Source organism: Oncorhynchus keta, chromosome 35 (genome assembly GCF_023373465.1).
Source record: "Oncorhynchus keta strain PuntledgeMale-10-30-2019 chromosome 35, Oket_V2, whole genome shotgun sequence".
Lineage (NCBI taxonomy): Eukaryota > Metazoa > Chordata > Actinopteri > Salmoniformes > Salmonidae > Oncorhynchus > Oncorhynchus keta.
The window spans coordinates 58,133,490-58,149,989 of record NC_068455.1 but is presented as its reverse complement, the minus strand read 5'-3'; the positions used below and the strand labels follow the sequence as shown (position 1 = coordinate 58,149,989).

The window sequence follows — 16,500 nt, the reverse complement described above, 5'->3', positions numbered from 1 at the left end:
TTGGGGAGGGTAAAGTCTGTCAAAACAGAATGAACAGTTGATTGTGGTGGGCAGGGCATCCATCATAATCACCAACATTATCCGCCACAGTTATTTATTGTTGTCACAAGACAACCAGTTTAGCTGTGTGATTTCATTGCAGTCTTTTCTCACCTGTGCTCAAAAGCCATATTAGAGTAATAACAACACACTTTGATGTCCCAATTTAAAAGGAAGCCTTATCCAGCTGTGCTGTTTGAAGATCTGTACAGCTAACAAAGGACTTAAGAGATGGCTAGAATTCTAGTTTTTTTTTAACATGGTCTATTTTAAGTACCGTCTCTAACAGCATTTGTTTTGTTTTACTTGCGCTTGATTGAGCTTGTCTGGTGCAATGGAATAGTCCCCAAAGTGCAAACCCTGTCCATTTAGCACTCCAGGCAGGCTCAATCAATCGCTGACAGTATTTGAAAGAAAACAAATTCTATTTGAACCCAGTCCTGCAGCTTCGAGGATGGATTACTTCAAAGTATACAGAGGCCATCACTCAGGTGGACACAATGCGTCTAGCCCTGACTTTTTCTCAATAGCTCTGTCAATAGATAAATGTACTGTGATATGTGTGCACAAGTCGATATGAGAGGTTAGTATAAGCCTCGCAGTGAGTTTCTCTCTGCTCTTCTGTTCTGGTTGCTAAGCGCATCAGCCTGTCCCTTCCACCTTGGGAACCATGGTAACGTGTCCAACTTGCATGAGTTGACTGTTTTGCTGCAGAGAGAAACTATTGCTCGCTCTCTCTCTGCGTCTGAAAGGAAAAAAAATTCTGTCACGTTATCATGGTCGTGTAATTAAAAACCTTGAACCCTTAAAGAGGACAAACTGACACAGCAGCCTATGGTCTATGTTTCCTTGGGTTTACTGAGAGGAGTGGAACGGAGTTCCCCTCCACCTTGAGTTAGTGGTTAATGAACTAATTAAGTTAAGGATGAAAAAGCTAGGGATTCTTAGCCTGGTCCCAGATCTGTTTGTGCCTACTCCATTGCTGTCAGTCAAGCCTAACATGTATGCATGACAATGAGTGTGACAGGGAGTTGGCCTGATGGCATCAACAGACTGGCACTCAGACTTAGTGGTTCTGGGGTCAGTTCCTATAGGATATCCTAATTCAATCCCTGACTACAATGTTAATGTAAACTCATGTTGAAAACAAAACACTGGTCTGCTAGGGTCACTCCACCTGATGTGAAATAACAACCAATATGCCCTTATGAGTGTGATGTGTTGAGATGAATTTACCATTTTAATATCTAAAAGATATCAGCTGTTATCTATTTTAATGATTGTTTTTGCTTTCCGTGTAAAATCAAATGATGGTTGTGCGCCTGGTCAGATAATCATGTATTGCTAATTGCTTTCTAATTAATGTTTTAGTCCACCAGAGGGCGACAGTATATAGTTAAACTGTTGTTCCACTACCATGCATTGCATCAATGTCATGTGCCATACTAGGGCAGATGAGGATAAGCTCAAGCCTGTTCCACTTTCTAGTCATAGCAAAGAACCAATACATAAATACATAAAATTAGACTTCCTCCCATTTCTCGTTGCCCGTGTTTGGGATATCCTGTTTTCACTGTATTTATCATATCAAGTGCAGGTTTATAGTATTAGGCTTTGGGATGTCATCACCCATATCTGGAATTTAGAAAAGCTTTTATACTTTAAAGTGCAATCTACCACATAGGCACAAGGTTAGGCTTAGTATCCACCCCAATGCAGCTACTTCTTAACAACAAAATGAAAATGTAATACCCAGAAAATAAACACAATTAGCTTACACTGATTCAGAATTCTTGCCTGAGGGACCTAGTGATCCTTTAGCCTCACGTTATATCTCACTGTCTTCTCCATCTGTCTGAATGACACACCTGAAAGCTGGCTACAGCTGACCCTGAATCAGTCTTATCATCCATCTGGCAGAAACTAGGGGGCCTTGTAGCTGATCTCAGCTAGCCTTAGTGAGCTGTGCAGCTGGTTCTGTTTCAAACTGGCCCTGGGGAGAAATGGTCTGTCTAGGAGAGTCTGGTGCCATGGCCCATTGACGGACAAGAACCCGACAGCCAGCCAGCACAGGCTCATGTTACGAACAATGCCAAGACAGAAATTATACCTCTCAACTCAAATAGGCCTACTGTAATGAGAGAATGTTTATTCCAGACCACTTCGATCAAGATGGTTTCCAAGATGGCGTAGCAGTAAGTCGCCCTGTCCCCTGTATATATCGCGTCTTTTTAGTTTTTTTACATATTTTTCTTCGCATACCTCTTCAAAAACATTTTGCTAAATCTAAGCTTCCAAATACTCTCATGCAACCCGCCTCACCCAATGTAGCTATTTTTCATAAAGTATTTATGTTTACTTCGGAACCGAAACCCCTCAACTGAAGCTAGCCAGCTAATCCACCAGCTATGCTAGCGGTCTTCAGCTAACCGGTCATCAGCTAACCTTTAGCCTGGAAAGCTCTCGTCAGTTCGAACAACGCGACTCTAACCAGAGCATAACGGACCTATTTATTTTTCATCCCCGGATTCCCACCGCAAACGGAACATTTTTTCAGCTGGATCTTCACAACTGGCTATCTAGCTAAACTGCAACCCCGGATGATTACCCCTGGCTAGCGTTTCCACCCACTTAGCTTGAAGCTAGCCCGGCCAGAGCACCTGTAGCACACCCCTGCTACCCTGTCTAGCCCGGGCCTACGAACTGTTAGCTTGTTAGCACAGGCCTGCTAACCGTCTAAATCGCCGCGTCCCAAACACTCTCTGGACCCATATTTACTTTCTATCTCTTTTTGATTTTTAAATTGTTTATACCTTCCGGAAACCTGCCTCACCCATTGTGATACGGAATCGCTATTATTTTTAATCTTTTAGAACACACTCAAGAACCTCCAGACGCTAACCAGCTAACTAGCTACAAGCTATTTAGTCATTGTTATTTTTTTTTTTACCTGGATAACACTCGCCAGTCCAGCTTCCCTGCCCATCCACCGCTGCCCCCTGGAAACTGATCTCTTGGCTACTTAGATGATGCACGCTGGACTGTCCATTAATCACGGTACTCCATTCTGCTTGTTTGTTTTATCTGTCGGCCCCGTTGCCTAGTCAACGCCATTTTACCTGCTGTTTGTTCCGCTAGCTGACTAGCTGTTGCTGTCTCACCTACTGTTTTAGCTAGCTTTCCCAATTCAACACCTGTGATTACTGTATGCCTCGCTGTATGTCTCTCTCATATGTCAATATGCCTTGTATACTGTTGTTCAGGTTAGTGATCATTGTTTTAGTTCACAATGGAGCCCCTAGTTCCACTCTTCATACCCCTGTTACCTCCTTTGTCCCACCTCCCACACATGCGGTGACCTCACCCATTACAACCAGCATGTCCAGAGACACAACCTCTCTCATCATCACCCAGTGCCTGGGCTTACCTCCGCTGTACCCGCACCCCACCATACCCCTGTCTGCGCATTATGCCCTGAATATATTCTACCATGCCCAGAAACCTGCTCCTCTTATTCTCTGTCCCCAACGCTCTAGGCGACCAGTTTTGATAGCCTTCAGCCTTCGGGTGATGTGGAGGTAAACCCAGGCCCTGCATGTCCCCAGGCACCCTCATTTGTTGACTTCTGGGATCGAAAAAGCCTTGGTTTCATGCATGTCAACATCAGAAGCCTCCTCCCTAAGTTTGTTTTACTCACTGCTTTAGCACACTCTGCTAACCCTGATGTCCTTGCCGTGTCTGAATCTTGGCTCAGGAAGGCCACCAAAAATTCAGAGATTTCCATACCCAACTATAACATCTTCCGTCAAGATAGAACTGCCAAAGGGGGAGGAGTTGCAGTCTACTGCAGAGATAGCCTGCAAAGTAATGTCATACTTTCCAGGTCCATACCCAAACAGTTCGAAATACTAATTTTGAAAATTACTCTCTCCAGAAATAAGTCTCTCACTGTTGCCGCCTGCTACCGACCCCCCTCAGCTCCCAGCTGTGCCCTGGACACCATTTGTGAATTGATCGCCCCCCATCTAGCTTCAGAGTTTGTTCTGTTAGGTGACCTAAACTGGGATATGCTTAACACCCCGGCAGTCCTACAATCTAAGCTAGATGCCCTCAATCTCACACAAATCATCAAGGAACCCACCAGGTACAACCCTAACTCCGTAAACAAGGGTACCCTCATAGACGTCATCCTGACCAACTGGCCCTCCAAATACACCTCCGCTGTCTTCAACCAGGATCTCAGCGATCACTGCCTCATTGCCTGTATCCGCCACGGAGCCGCAGTCAAACGACCACCCTCATCACTGTCAAACGCTCCCTAAAACACTTCTGTGAGCAGGCCTTTCTAATCGACCTGGCCCGGGTATCCTGGAAGGACATTGACCTCATCCCGTCAGTTGAGGATGCCTGGTCATTCTTTAAAAGTAACTTCCTCACCATTTTAGATAAGCATGCTCCGTTCAAAAAATGCAGAACCAAGAACAGATACAGCCCTTGGTTCACTCCAGACCAGCCTGCCTCCCACCAGCACAAAATCATCCTGTGGCGGACTGCAATAGCATCAAATAGTCCCCGTGATATGCAATTGTTCAGGGAAGTCAGGAACCAATACACGCAGTCAGTCAGGAAAGCTAAGGCCAGCTACTTCAGGAAGAAGTTTGCATCCTGTAGCTCCAACTCCAAAAAGTTCTGGGACACTGTGAAGTCCATGGAGAACAAGAGCACCTCCTCCCAACTGCCCACTGCACTGAGGCTAGGTAACACGGTCACCACCGATAAATCCATGATTATCGAAAACTTCAATAAGCATTTCTCAATGGCCTGGCTACTCCAACCTCGGCCAACAGCTCCGCCCCCCCCTGCAGCTCATCGCCCAAGCCTCTCCAGGTTCTCCTTTACCCAAATCCAGATAGCAGATGTTCTGAAAGAGCTGCAAAACCTGGACCCGTACAAATCAGCTGGGCTTAACAATCTGGACCCTCTATTTCTGAAACTATCCGCCGCCATTTTCGCAACCCCTATTACCAGCCTGTTCAACCTCTCTTTCATATCGTCTGAGATCCCCAAGGATTGGAAAGCTGCCGCAGTCATCCCCCTCTTCAAAGGGGGAGACACCCTGGACCCAAACTGTTACAGACCTATATCCATCCTGCCCTGCCTATCTAAGGTCTTCGAAAGCCAAGTCAACAAACAGGTCACTGACCATCTCGAATCCCACTGTACCTTCTCCGCTGTGCAATCTGGTTTCCGAGCCGGTCACGGGTGCACCTCAGCCACACTCAAGGTACTAAACAATATCATAACCGCCATCGATAAAAGACAGTACTGTGCAGCCGTCTTCATCGACCTTGCCAAGGCCTTCGACTCTGTCAATCACCATATTCTTATCGGCAGACTCAGTAGCCTCGGTTTTTCGGATGATTGCCTTGCCTGGTTCACCAATTACTTTGCAGACAGAGTTCAGCGTGTCAAATCAGAGGGCATGCTGTCCGGTCCTCTGGCAGTCTCTATGGGGTGCCACAGGGTTCAATTCTCGGGCCGACTCTTTTCTCTGTATATATCAATGATGTTGCTCTTGCTGCGGGCGATTCCCTGATCCACCTCTACGCAGACGACACCATTCTATATACTTTCGGCCCGTCATTGGACACTGTGCTATCTAACCTCCAAACGAGCTTCAATGCCATACAACACTCCTTCCGTGGCCTCCAACTGCTCTTAAACGCTAGTAAAACCAAATGCATGCTTTTCAACCGGCCGCTGCCTGCACCCGCATGCCCGACTAGCATCACCACCCTGGATGGTTCCGACCTTGAATATGTGGACATCTATAAGTACCTAGGTGTCTGGCTCGACTGCAAACTCTCCTTCCAGACTCATATCAAACATCTCCAATCGAAAATCAAATCAAGAGTCGGCTTTCTATTCCGCAACAAAGCCTCCTTCACTCACGCCGCCAAGCTTACCCTAGTAAAACTGACTATCCTACCGATCCTCGACTTCGGCGATGTCATCTACAAAATGCCTTCCAACACTCTACTCAGCAAACTGGATGCAGTCTATCACAGTGCCATCCGTTTTGTCACTAAAGCACCTTATACCACCCACCACTGCGACTTGTATGCTCTAGTTGGCTGGCCCTCGCTACATATTCGTTGCCAGACCCACTAGCTCCAGGTCATCTACAAGTCCATGCTAGGTAAAGCATGGACTAGCCCAGCTGATTTGTAAGGATCGGATTTTGCAGCTCTTTGAGAACATCAGCTGTCTGGATTAGGGTGAAGGGGGGCTTGGGCCAGTTGCTGTGGGGGTGCAGAGCTGTTGGCCGTAGTTGGTAGCCAGGTGGAAAGCATGGCCAGCCGTAGAGGAATGCTTATTGAAATTCTTGATTATCGTTGGTGACAGTGTTTCCTAGCCTCAGTGCAGTGGGCAGCTGGGAGGAGGTGCTCTTATTCTTCATGGACTTTACAGTGTCCCAAAACGTTTTGGAATTAGTGCTGCAGGATGCAACTTTCTGTTTGAAAAAGCTAGCCTTACCTTTCCTAACTGACTGTGTATATTGGTTCCTGACTCCACTGAAAAGTTGCATATCGCGGGGACTATTCGATGCTAGTGCAGGACGCCACAGGATGTTTTTGTGCTGGTCAAGGGCAGTCAAGGATGGAGTGAACCAAGCGCTACATCTGTTCTTAGTTCAACATTTTTTGAAAGGGGCATGCTTATTTAAGACGGTGAGAAAAGCCCTTTTAAAGAACAACCAGGCATCTTCTACTAACGGGATGAGGTCAATATCCTTTCAGGATACCAGGGCCAGGTCGATTTAGAAAGGCCTACCCATAACGGATGCAGGCAATGAGGCAGTGATTGCTGAGATCCTGGTTGAAAACAGCAGAAGTGTATTTAGAGGGCAAGTTGGTCAGGATGATATCTATGAGGGTGCCCATGTTTACGGATTTGGGGTTGTACCTGGTAGGTTCCTTGATCATTTGTGTGAGATTGAGGGCATCTAGCTTAGATTGTTGGATGGCCAGGGTGTTAAGCATATCTCAGTTTAGGTCACCTAACAGTACGAACTCTGACGATAGATGGGGGGCAATCAATTCACATATGGTGTCCAGGGCACAGCTGGGACCTGAGGGGGGTCTATAACAAGCAGCAACAGTGAGTACTTAGAAGTAGAAGCTCAAACTGTTTGGGCATAGACCTGGATAGTATGACAGAACTCTGCAGGCTATCTCTACAGTAGATTGAAACTCCGCCCCCTATAGCAGTTTTATCTTGACGGAAAATGTGGAGGTAAACCTAGGCATTGAGTGATGATGAGAGAGGTTGCATCTCTGGAGGCACCAGTTAAGCTAGGTGCGGTCTCTGCATGTGTGGGGGGTGGGACAAAGGCGCTATCTGAGGCATGTTGAGCGGGACTAGGGGCTCCGCAGTAAAATAAAACAATGAGAGCTACCCTAAACAACAGTATACAAGGCATATTGACATTAGAGAGAGGCATAAAGCCATCACAGGTGTTGATTGGGAGAACTAAGACAACAACGGGTAAGGCAACAACGGGTAAACAGCTAATACAACAGCAATGGGTAAATGGCGACGAATGGGCAGATAGGGTCAGAACACAGGGCCTGAGTTCGAGGCTGGGGCTGCAAGAAACAAAATGAAGTACTGCGTTAATGAACAGTCCAGCAGGCATCAGCTGTGTAGCCGTGTGATCATAGGGTTCAATGAGCAGCAATAGATGGGCAGCCGTTCGGTAGTCGTTAGTATGCTAAGCGAGCGGGAGACACGGCATTCAGAAAAGCTAGCAGGTCGGCGATAGCAGATGGGTCTTCACCGACATCCACGACGCAGAGGCCGATTGAGAGCACATCGGCCGAATTACGTCAGCAGACCAGCAGACCAGTCGTGATGGGTTGGTGGGGCTCCGTGTCGATAAAAGGTCCAGGCCAATTGGCAAGAGAGGTATTGTAGTCGGTGTACTTCGTTTGCTAGCCGGGAGATGGGCCTAGCTCGAGGCTAGCTCGACGCTAACTGGTGCTTGCTTCTGGATAAGGGCGTTAGCCACAATAGCCACTCGGTAGCAGCTAGCTAGCTGTGATGATCCGGTGTAATGGTACAGAGCTTGCGGCAGGAATCCGGTGATGTAGTTGAAAAAAGCAGTCAGATATGCTCAGGGCTGTGCAGACTGGCAGGTATTATCCGGGCTATCCGGGCTAAAGCGGCTGGTGTCTGAGCTAAAGGTAAAGACCGCTAACAGTGACTAAATAGCTAGTAGCTAATTAGCTAGCTAGCTTCTGATGGAGGTTCCAGTTCTAAGGTCGAAAAAATAGCAAATCCGTATCACATTGGGTGAGGCGGGTTGCAGGAAGGTACATTTAATAAAAAAATGGAAAAAGAGATTGAAATATATTGAAATGTATACAAAAAAACAAGAAAATATTTACAAGGGGCAAAACCAAACAAGTCTTACTGCTACGCCATCTTGGATCTATAAGAATTGTGGAGGAATAAGTATTGTGGATATAAGTATTGTGGACGAATAATACATTATGGCCCTTGCTCTTGCAAAACAATTTTATTTTCTTTCTTTGTATTAGATTTTACCAGATCTAATGTGTTATATTCTCCTACATTCCTTTAACATTTCCACAAACTTCAAAGTGTTTCCTTTCAAATGGTACCAAGAAGATGCTTCATGGCCTGAGCTACAGGCAGTTAGATTTGGGTGTGTCATTTTAGGCGAAAATTGAAAAAAGGGGTCCAATCCTTCAAAATCTTTCAAGCTCTGAAGTTGGTTGTTGATCATTGCTAGACTGACATTTTCAAGTCTTACCATAGATTTTCATGTCGATTTAAGTCAAAACTGTAACTAGGCCAATCAGGAACATTCAATGTCGTCTTGCTTAGCAACTCCCGTTTATATTTGGCCTTGTGCTTAAAGGTGAATTTGTCTCCCAGTGTCGGAAAGCAGACTGAACCAGGTTTTTCTCTAGGATTTTGCCTCTGCTTAGCTCTATTCTGTTTATTTGTATCCTAAAAAATGACAAGCATACCCATAACATGATGCAGCCAGTACCATGCTTGAAATTATGAAGAGTGGTACTCTGTGATGTGTTATATTGCTTTGTGCTTTGTATTCAGGACTTGAAGTTAATTTCTTTCCCACATTTTTTTGCAGTTTTACTTTAGTGGCTTATTGCAAACAGAATGCATCTTTTGGAATATTTGTATTCTGTACAGGCTTCCTTTTTTCACTCTGTCAATTAGGTTAGTATTGTGGAGTAACTGCAATGCTGTTGATCCATCCTCAGTTTTCTATCACAGCCATTAAACTCTGTAACTGTTTAAAAGTCACTATTGGCTTCATGGTGAAATCCCTGAGTGCTTTCCTTTCTCTCTGGCAACTGAGTAAGAAGGACGCCTGTATCTTTGCAGTGAGTGGGTGTATTGATACACCATCCAAAGTGTAATTAATAACTTCACCATGCTCAAAGGGATATTAAATGTCTGCTTTTTTATTTATAGCCATCTACCAATAGGTGCCCTTCTTTGTGAGACATTGGAAAACCTCCTTGATCGTTATGGTTGAATCTGTGTTTGAAATTCACTGCTCAACTGAGGGACCTTAGAATTTTCTGAATGCGTGGGGTACAGAGATGAGGTGGTCATTCAAAAATCATGTTCAACACTATTATTGCACACAGAGTGTGTCGATGCAATTTATGTGACTTGTTATTAAGTAAATTGTTACTCCTGAACTTATTTAGGCTTGCCATAACAAAGGGGTTCAATACTTATTGACTGAAGACATTTCAGCTTTTCATTTTTAATAAATTTGTAAAAATGTCTAAAGGTATAATTCCACTTTGACGTTATTGTCATGACTTCCACCGAAGGTGGCTCCCCTGCCTGTTCGGGCGGCGCTCTGCGGTCATCGTCGCAGGTCTACTAGCTGCCACCGATCCCCTTTTCCTTTTCTGTTCTCTGTTAGTCTAGGTTGGTTGCGTTCCGGTTTCCACATTATCCTCTGCTCTCTGCGATTGACTCCGAACCCACCACTCCTGGCTGTGTGACAGAAGCCCGCACCATATCCATGGAGTCAGCAGGAGCAGCTGCACCCCCTCTCCCATCCATGGAGGATGCGTGTTCTCCATCATACGACCATTCTCCACCGAATTGGGTCAGCAATGGATCAAATGATGGAGAGAGTGGACAGATGTGAGAGGAGTGGTCTCCCTACCTCACCCCCAGCTCCTCCTCCACCTGCTCAACCTACTCCTCCGGCGGCGTCCGGAACCAGTGCTCTTCGTCTGGCGCTCCCCAGGGAGTACGATGGAACGGCGGCTGGGTGCCAGGGGTTCTTGCTAAAGCTTGAGCTGTACCTGGTTACCGTTCGTACGACTCCCTCTGGGCTCAACCCGTCCTGTCTGACGGGTTGAGCCCTGGAGTGGGCCAATGCAGTGTGGAATGGCCCAGACTCTGCGAGGGACCACTACCAAGAGTTCACCCGCCGGTTCCGGGCCGTGTTCGACCACCCACCAGAGGGTCGAGAAGCGGGTGAACGGCTGTTTCACCTTAGACGAGGAGTGCGCAGGACTTCGCGCTGGAGTTTCGGACCTTGGCCGCTGGAGCGGGGTGGAACGACAGGGCCCTGATGGACCACAATTGATGTAGCCTCCGGGCGGATGTCCGCAGGCAGTTAGCTTGTCGGGACACCACCCTCTCTCTCGATGAACTCATTGACATGTTGATCTGACTGGGCAACCTGCTGACTGCCCACAGGCGTCCAGAACGGGCCCTGTTAGTTCCACCTCCTGGCCCTCCTGCTCCAATCCCTATGGAGTTAGGGGGGGGACGCATCGAGGGAGACCGGAGGAGGAGGCTCCTCCTGCACCAGTTGTGGTCGGAGAGGACACACTGCCGATCGGTGCTGGAGGAGCTCGTCTGGGAGTCGGGATGGTAGGCAGAGCAATTCTCGGTCACCCCAGGTGAGTCAGCACCAGACTCACCCAGAGCTTCTTGTTGGTCACATGTTTTTACTAATTTCTTTCTCTGAGTTTTCTCCCTCTCTACAGCATAAGGCGCTAGTTGATTCAGGCGCAGCTGGGAACTTTATGGATCGTGGACTCGCGTTGAGGCTAGGGATTCCACTGGTGCCGCTAGATCAACCCACCCCGTGCACTCCTTAGATAGCCGACCATTAGGGTCAGGGCTGGTCAGGGAGGCCACGGTTCCACTGGACATGGTAACGCAGGGGGATCGTAAGTAGTGGATTAGTCTCTTCCTTACTGATTCACCTGCGTTTCCAGTGGTGCTGGGGATTCCCTGGCTGGCTAATCACAATCCTGAGATTTCATGGAAACAGGGGGCTCTCCAAGGGTGGTCAGAGGAGTGTTCAGGTAGGTGCAGAGGAGTTTCCATCGGTGCAACGACGGTGGAGAGTCCAGACCAGGTTTGCACTGTGCGCATTCCATCTGAATATGCCGATTGGGCTATTGCTTTCTGTAAAATGAAGTGTACCCAATTTCCACCTCATCGACGAGGGGATTGCACGATAAACCTCCTGGTAAACACTGCACTTCCCAGGAGTCACGTGTACCCGTTGTCCCAGGAGGAGACAGTGGCTATGGAGACATATGTCACTGAATCTATGGGACAGGGGTTCATTCGGCCCTCCACGTCACCCGTCTCTTCGAGTTTCTTTTTTGTGAAGAAGAAGGAGGGAGGTCTATGTCCGTGCATTGATTATAGAGGTCTAAATTCCATCACAGTGGGGTTTAGTTACCCACTACCTCTCATCGCCACGGCGGTGGAATCATTTCACGGAGCGCGTTTTTTCACAAAACTGGACCTTAGGAGTGCGTATAATTTGGTGCGTATCCGGGAGGGAGATGAGTGGAAGACCGCGTTTCGTACCACATCTGGCCATTATGAGTACCTCGTCATGCCGTATGGGTTGAAGAATGCTCCAGCCGTCTTTCAATCTTTCGTAGACGAGATACTCTAAGACCTGCACGGGCAGGGTGTGGTGGTGTATATCGATGATATACTGATCGATTCTGCCCATGTGTCTCTTGTGCGTAAAGTACTTGGGCGACTGCTGGAGCATGACCTATACGTCAAGGCTGAGAAATGTGTGTTCTCCAAACAAGCCGTTTCCTTCCTGGGTTATCGCATTTCCACCTCTGGGGTGGTGATGGAGTGTGACCGCGTTACAGCCGTGCGAAATTGGCCGACTCCGACCACGGTAAAGGAGGTGCAGTGGTTTTTAGGGTTTGCCAATTACTACCGGAGGTTTATCCTGGGTTTTGGTCAGGTGGCTGCTCCCATTACTTCACTGCTGAAGGGGGGGCTGGCGCGTTTGCTGTGGTCAGCGGAGGGGGATAGAGCCTTCCGTTGTCTGAAGGAGCTGTTCACCGACGCTCCTATGCTGGCTCATCCGGACCACTCTTTGGCATTCATAGTGGAGGTGGACGTGTCCGAGGCTGGGGTTGGAGCCGTGCTGTCACAGCGCTCGGCACGCCACCGAAGCCCCTGCGATTTCTTTTCGAGGAAGTTCGGTCCAGCAGAGCGGGACTATGTCATGGGGGACCGGGAGTTGTTAGCTGTAGTAAATGCTCTGAAGGTGTGGAGACATTGGCTTGAGGGGTCCAAGCACCCTTTCCTCATCTGGACCGACCATCGTAATCTGGAGTAAATCCGGGCAGCGAGGAGATTGAACCCGCGTCGGGCAAGGTGGGCCGTGTTTTTTCACCAGATTTTGGTTCACGATCTCCTATAGGCCAGGCTCCCTTAATACTAAGGCCAACACACTGTCCCGTCTCTATGACACCGAGGAGCAGTCCATCGATCCTACTCCCATCCTTTCAGATTCATGTCTGGTAGCACCGGTGGTATGGGAGGTGGACGGGGAAATCGACCGGGCGTTACGGTTGGAACCTGTACCTCCTCAGTGTCCAGCGGGTGTTCAGTACGTGCCGCTTGGTGTTCGTGATCGTTTAATTCGATGGGCCCATACGCTACCCTCTTCGGATCATCCTGGTATTGAGAGGACAGTGCGGGTCTTAGGGGAAGGTACTGGTGGCCCACTTTAGCCAAGGACGTGAGGTTTTATGTCTCCTCCTGCTCGGTGTGCGCTCAGAGCAAGGCTCCTAGACACCTGCCTAGAGGGAAGTTACAGCCCCTCCCCGTTCCACAACGGCCGTGGTCGCATTTGTCGGTTGATTTTCTAACTGACCTTCCCCCATCTCAGGGGAACACCACGATCCTGGTTGTTGTGGATCGGTTTTCTAAGTCCTGCCATCTCATCCAGTTGCCCGGTCTCCCTACGGCCCTACAGACTGAGGAGGCCCTGTTTACCCACGTCTTCCGGCACTACGGGGTGCCCGAGGACCTTGTTTCGGGGTCCCCAGTTCACATCCAGAGTTTGGAGGGCGTTTATGGAGCATCTGGGGGTGTTCGCACCGGGGGACCGGGTCTGGCTCTCGACCCGAAACCTGCCCCCCTGTCTGCCCTGCCGGAAGCTGGGGCCGCAGTGTGTGGGGCCATTTAAAGTCCTGAGGAGGATAAACGAGGTGTGTTATAGGTTACAGCTTCCTTCTTACTATCGTATTAACCCCTCGTTTCATGCATCTCTCCTCAGGCCGGTGGTAGCTGGTCCCCTGCAGGAAGGTGAGGTGCCGGAGGTCCCTCCGCCCCCTCCGCCCCCCTCTGGACATCGAGGGGTCCCCGGGTGAGGGGCCTACAGTACCTCGTGGACTTGGAGGGGTACGGTCCGGAGGAGAGGTGCTGGGTACCGGTGGAGGACATCTTGGATCCATCACTACTGAGGGAGTTCCACCCCCTCCATCCGGATCGCCCTGCGCCTTGCCCTCCGGGTCGCCCTCGAGCCCAGCGGCGGCGCGCTGCAGGAGCCGCGCGTCAGGTGTGGGGTACTGTCACGACTTCCACCGAAGGTGGCTCCCCTGCCTGTCCGGGCGGCGGTCGTCGTCGCTACTAGCTGCCACCGATCCCCTTTTCCTTTTCTCTTCTCTGTTAGTCTTGGTTGGTTGCATGTTATGTTCACTGTCTGTTTGGTGCCCAGTTTTGGGTTGGACATATTTGTTTTCGCCTGTTGTTTTTGGTGTTACTTTTGGATACCGTAATAAAGTTTGGTTCCCCCATTATCCTCTGCTCTCTGTGATTGACTCCGCACCCACCATTCCTGGCTGTGTGACAGTTATGGGGTATTGTGTGTAGGTCAGTCACACAAAATCTCAAGTACAGGCTTCATATCAGCATGGCCTTTTGGAATATTCACTAACACTGATATGGCAGAAGCACATTTTACATAACAGCCATAATGATGACACTCCTACTCTGTCATGGTAATGATGTATCTTAAGATACCTAATTATGAGCTCTGCATGACATGAATGCGCTATAGATATGGTAAGGATATATTTCACGAACCTTTAATAATGCTGTTTGGACCTGTCATAACATGTTCATGAAATGCTTATAGATGTGTAATAAATGCGTTATGGATATGTAGTCTGTGTAAATCGTTACTGTAGCATCATGAGAAAATATTGAGCACATCAACTTGTTAAGTAGGCCTACCTTTGGCAAAGAGGTTCTGTTTGTGTGTTCAGCTGTGACAAGGGAATGTTGTGGAGGCTGTGTTAATAAAACTGCTTTGACTGTGAATCAGAGACGTAGGAGGTCAGAAGGTGTGTGCGTTGGAGTGCTGTGTATGAATCACTTAGAACTCTTGTTAAAAAGCTGAGGGTCACTGAGTGCACGAGGGATGAGGAGAATTATCACTCAGGGTTAGCTTTGGCCTCTCTCGACTCACGCATCCTCAATCTAATAGAGAAGTGTCGCGGAGGAACTGTATGAGTCAACACACTCCAACAACCCTTTCCTCTACTCATGTGATGTCTCATTATGTACACCGGCTTCAGGTCAGATATTCTTTCTCCATTGCGATATTCAATTTTGTCAAAAACTTGTCAAGATAAGAATACAGCTAAAAACTGCACAGAAATGTGAAACGGTCATAGTGATCCAGCTCCATTGTGACTACAGACTTTAATCTGGATCCAGAAATGCACCTCTGAGAAAGTTCTGTATTATGTAATCCTGTTAAATAGTGTATCATCATATCAATGCAACACTGCTCAGTTTGTGGGCAAGCACCACGTTTTGTTGACATCAACAAGTCTACACTCTTAGAAAAAAGGGTTCCTAAAGGGTTCTTCGGCAGTCCCCATAGGAGAACTGTTTTTGGTCCCATGTAAAACCCCTTTTGGTTCCATGTAGAACCCTCTGTGGAAAGGGTTCTACATGGACCTCCAAAGTGTTCTACCTGGGACCAAAAGGGTTCTTCAAAGGATTATCCTATGGGGACAGCCAAAGAACCACTTTAGGTTCTAGATTTTTCTAAGAGTTTAGACTAGGTCTCTCCAACAATGTTCCTGGAGAGCTACCCTCCTGCAGGTTTTCCCTCCAACCTCAATTTTAACTGAACTGTTTCAGTTTATCAACCAGCTAATTATCAGAATCAGGGGCGCTAGATTAGGGTTGGAGCGAAAACCTACAGGACGGTAGCTCTTCAGGAACAGGGTTGGAGAGCCCTGGTGTAGACAGTAGTACAGTACAGTACACAGTTGATCTAACGAATAACCAATCAGTTAAACTGTTACAGTTTGTTCTTTTGAAGCCAAGTGGATCGCCCTGCGAACCCAATGGCATGCATAGAGCTTTTGATGTTTGAGATGGTTTCATTTTGTTCGTAGGGCACAATGTTCTGAACTGATCCGGGGCCAGAAGCCATCAAGCCAAATACTCTGAGCCTGATGCTTTGTCACCCACAGGTCACTGCTCTGAGATCAGTTCAATGGACGTGCTGCATTTCAAGGGTCAGAGCTCTATCATAATGGAGATGGAAAAAGCTATTGCAGAGGGTTTCTTAACCCTTCCGCTACTCCTCCCCTGTTCACTGTTTTTGTCCTCTACCACCAAAATGTGCGTAGGTCAAGACACAAAGAACTGGTGGCCTTCACTGGCCTATGTCACTGCTTTAGACTGATTATAACACAGATTATAAAATCCTCTGGAAGGCTTTGTACATTTCCAGGGAGGTGGTAGACAAGTCATAACGTGTGTTTTGTAGTAACCCATCAGTAAATCATTGACATGTTAACCAAAGCATGCTGTGTTTGAGGCCTCAAGGCTATGCTAGATTGGTAACTCTCCTCCATACACTGTAGCTGGGCTTTTGATTTGTTTGACCACTGTGGTTAATACGTGTCTGATTCTCCCATCACTCCCCTCTACCTAGAGAGAAGACAAAGAGCATGTGCTCTTGACCACTCCCACAAGAGGTCGCCGTGTCTTGGAGCACTCCGCTCTCAGCCAGCACTGCAGGAGGTGATGGACGTGGAGGGAGTGTGCCTGGAGGAAGAGGAGGAG

At 47.9% G+C, this 16,500-nt stretch overlaps 1 protein-coding gene across 1 annotated transcript in view; it reads left to right on the top strand.

The window, feature by feature from the left end:
• The window catches only part of LOC118368713 (regulator of G-protein signaling 12-like), a 70,927-nt gene extending 56,717 nt beyond the window's left edge, over positions 1-14,210 (top strand). Inside the window, exon 18 of the transcript XR_008093205.1 lies at positions 13,688-14,210. The gene's annotated coding sequence lies outside the window, so the exon portion shown is untranslated. The remainder of the gene's footprint in view (positions 1-13,687) is intronic.
• The last annotated feature ends 2,290 nt before the right edge of the window (positions 14,211-16,500 follow it).